At 35.3% G+C, this 4,385-nt stretch overlaps 1 pseudogene; it reads left to right on the forward strand.

Moving 5' to 3' along the window:
* Nucleotides 1-602: 602 nt before the first annotated feature.
* Nucleotides 603-899, forward strand: LOC101676991 (annotated as a pseudogene).
* Nucleotides 900-4,385: the final 3,486 nt, after the last annotated feature.

Raw genomic sequence — 4,385 nt, forward strand, 5'->3', positions numbered from 1 at the left:
GCCCCAGATGCATTCCCTGGTGAATTCTACCAAACATTGAAAGAAGAAATTTACACCAAATTCTTTGCAATCTCTTTCAGAAGATAGAAACAGAGGAAATAATTCCTACCTCCATTTTATGAAGTCACTATTACCCTAATGCCAAGATGGAACAAAGACATTGCAAAAACATAGAACACTATTAACCCATATTGCTCATGAACATAGCTAAGTATATTCTCAACAAAAATATTTGCAAATAGAATCCAGCAATGTAAAAAAAAAAAAAAAAAGAACTATACACCTGACCAAGTGGTATTTATCCCAGATATGCAAGGATGCCCCAACATTAAAAAATCAATTATTATCGTCCATCCCATTAACCAACTAAAGAAGAAAAATCACATGATGATATCAATAGATGCAGGTAAAGTATTTGACAAAATTCTACTAACATTCTTGATGAAAATTGCAGTAAACTAGGAGTAGGGAGGAGTTCCTCAACTTTTTAAAGAATATAAACAAAGACCCAAGTGAGGACAGCTCCTGCTGGGTCTGAGAGTCACCAGCTCTCCCACCCTTTAAAACCATTGCTATGGACTAGCCCCTACTCCATGGTAATCATGTGCAACCAAAAGGCCCTGATAAAAAATGCCCTGATAAAATTCCCTGATAAAAAATGAAGCATGTTGGAGGAGATGCAACAGGAGTGGGTAGAATGTACAACTCAGGCACTGGAGAAATATAACATAGAGAGGGACACTGTGGCCTATAGGAAAAAGGAGTTTGACAAAGAATACAACCCCACCTGGGACTGCCTCATGGCGAGAAACTTCAGTAGTTATGTGACAAATGAAACCAAATGCTTCAACTACTTCTATCTGGGCCAAGTGGCTATTCTTCTGTCCAAGTCTGATTAAAACTATGAACTGTGTCACCCACCCAGCGATCCACCCAAAGACAAGGACTGCAGTCTAAATTTCAAATACTGAAATCTTCCATCTTGCCTAAGGGAACACCTTGATCTTTGAACCTTTATTGTGTTGTTTTGTATGAGACGTTCTCCGTATGAATTTCTTGTGATGATAAAACAGCAAAATAGCTTACCTTTGTATTTATTTTATTTTTTAAAAAAAGATTTTATTTATTTGACAGACAGAGATCACAAGTAGGCAGAGAAGCAGGCAGAGAGAGAGAAAAGGAAGCAGGCTCTCTGCTGAGCAGAGAGCCCAATGCAGGGCTGGATCCCAGGACCCTGGGATCACAACCTGAGCCCAAGGCAGAGGCTTTAACCCACTGAGCCACACACGCGCCCCTATTTTCTATTCCATACTTCTCTTCCTATGTTTATGCTACTCAAAATCCATTCCTTTCAAAAAATAATAAATATGCTGGAGAAAAAAAAAGAATATATTACAGAACCCTATAGCTAACATCATACTTAGTATTGAGAAATTTTAAGTTTTCCACTAAGATTATGTACAAGACAAGAATGTCCATTCCTAATGCTCATTTTCCAATATTGTACTGGAAGACCTTGTTAATGCAAAATGCAAAAAAAAGGAAATAAAATAAATACCATGAAGGAATATGTATAATTGCCTTTTTTTTTCATACATGACATGATTGTCTATGTAGAAAGCCCAAAAGAACCAACAAAGATTCTGAGAACTAATAAGAGATTATAGCAAGCTTTTAGAATATAAGGTTAATATATAGAAGTCAATTGCTTTCTAAGATACCAGCAATGAACAACTGGCATTTAAAATTAAAAACACATTACCATTTACATTAGCCCCTCCAAAAGTAAATACTTAAGTTTAAATCTAACAAAATATGTATAAACTCCATATAAGGAAAACTATGAAACTCTGTGATTAAAATCAAAGAACTAAATAAATGGAGAGATATTCCATATTCATGTACAGGAAGACCTAATATTTATTAAAATGTCAGTTCTTTACAACTTGATCTATAGATTTAGAGCAATCTCAATCAAAATCTCAGCCAGTGGGCACCTGGATGGCTCAGAGGGTTAAAGCCTCTGCCTTCGGCTCAGGTCATGATCCAGGGTTCTGGGATCAAGCCCCACATTGGGCTCTCTGCTCTGCAGGGAGCCTGCTTCCCTTCCTCTCTCTCTCTGCCTGCCTCTCTGCCTGCTTGTGATCTCTGTCTGTCAAATAAATAAATAAAATCTTTTTAAAAAACATCTCAGCCAGTTATTTTGTGAGTATGAAAAACTGATTCTAACACTTGATGAGCTGGATTTCATCAAAATAAACATTTCTGCTCTATGAAAGAGAGATCAAGAAAATGAAAAGAAAAACCACAGAATGGGAGAAAATATTTGCAAAAGATGCTCTTGATGAAATATCCAAAATGTGTGAAGAGGTCTTAAAACTCAACAATATAGGACACCAACAACCAATTAAAAAATGGGCCATGGGGCATCTGGATGGTTCAGTCAGTTATGAAATCAACTCTTGATTTCATCTCGGGTCATGATCTCAGAGTGGTGAATTCAAGCCCTGCATTGGGCTCCACACTCAGTGAGGAGTTGGAGCCTGCTTGAGATTCTCTCCCTCTCTCTTTGCCCCTCCCCCTGCTTGTGTGGACTCTGTCTCTAAAATAAATAAAGAAATCTTAAGTAAAATAAAAAATGGGCCGAAGATCTTAATAAACACCTCTCCAAAAAAGATATATGGATGTAAAACAAACATTGGAAAGTTGTCAACATCATACATCATTAAGGAATTGCAAATTAAAACAATAATAAAATACCACTGTACATGTATTTGATGAATAAGAATGGAAACACTGACAACATTAAATGCTGTGGTGGATATGGAGTGATAGGAACACTCATTCATTGATAGTAAGAATGCAAAATGGTATAGCTACTTAAGAAGATAGTTTGGCAGTTTCTCATAAAACTAAATATACTCTTACCACATGATATAACAATTTCACTCCTTGATATTTGCCCAAATGAGTTAAAAACTTATATCCACACAGGGGCATCTGGGTGGCTCAGTTGGTTAAGAGTCCTACTCTTGGTTTCAGCTCGGGTCATAATCTCGGGGTCTTGAGATAGAGCCCTGAGTCAGGTTCCATGCTCATCAAGGAGTTTGCTTGAGATTCTCTTCCTCTTTGTCTCCCTCTGCTCCTTCCCCTTCTGTGCCCCTCACTCTGCCCATCCCCACTTCCCTCTGTGTCTCTCTCAAATAAATAAATAAATAAATAAATAATAACATATCCATACATACACAGAAAAACTACATACAAATGTTTATAATAGCTTTATTCATAATTGCCAAAACTTGGAAGCAACTAAGATGTCCTTCAGTGGGTGAATGGATAAAGAAACTCTGGTACATCCAGACAATGGAATATTATTCAGTACTAAAAAGAAATTGGCTACCAAGCCATGGAAAGCCATGGAGGGTCCTTAAATACATATTAATAAGTGACAGAAGCTAATCTGAAAAGACTACATACTACATGATTCCAGCTAAAGGCAAAATTATGGAGAGTAAAAAGAAATCAGTAATTGGCAGGAATAGGAGGAATAACAAAGTAAATAGCAGTTTTATGACAGTGAAAATACTTTGTATGGCATTATAATAATATTTAAATGTCATTACATATTTGTCCAAATTCATAGAATGTACAACACCAAGAGTAAACCACAAAATAAACTATGGTGTTTGGGTTTTTATGATGTCTCAGTGTAGGTCTGTCAATTATAACAAATGTGCCCCATAGTGAGAAATATTGATAATGGGGGCTGTGCGTATCTGGGAGTGGGGAGTGTATACGAAATCTCTGTGCTCCCTCTCAATTTTGTGGTGAACCTTAAACTACAGCAAAAAAATTAAGTCTTAAAAAATTATATATAAATCAAGATGGATTTCTAACAAAAGAGTTCAACTAACCCAATGAAAGGTAAAAAAGACACAAAGGAATGAGCACCAGAGAAAATATATAAGATAATGGCAGACTTAAGCATTGATGTTTTAATAATTATCTTAAAAGTAAATAGTTTAATTACCAAAATATGAATACTGTTACAAAAAATTAAAATAATTACCCAATTATATGCTATTAAAAGAAACTCAGTTAAAATTCCATGACATAGTTCAGTTAAAAGGAAAATGATAGAAAAAGATAAATGACACAAACAATAATTTAAAATAAAAATGAGTAATAATATTACAATATTTAGAATAATAGGTGGGAGTGGCTATATCAATATGTGATAAAGCAAACATCAGAATAAAGGAAATTACTGGAAGTAGAGAGTACTAGAATTTCATAATGGAAAAAAATATAATCCACCAGGAAGACATAATAATCCTAAATGGGTAAGTACCAGAAAACAGAGATTCAAAATATTGAAACAAAAC

Source organism: Mustela putorius, unplaced genomic scaffold (assembly GCF_011764305.1).
Source record: "Mustela putorius furo isolate JIRA1106 unplaced genomic scaffold, ASM1176430v1.1 tig00000242_pilon_pilon_pilon, whole genome shotgun sequence".
Classification (NCBI taxonomy): domain Eukaryota; kingdom Metazoa; phylum Chordata; class Mammalia; order Carnivora; family Mustelidae; genus Mustela; species Mustela putorius.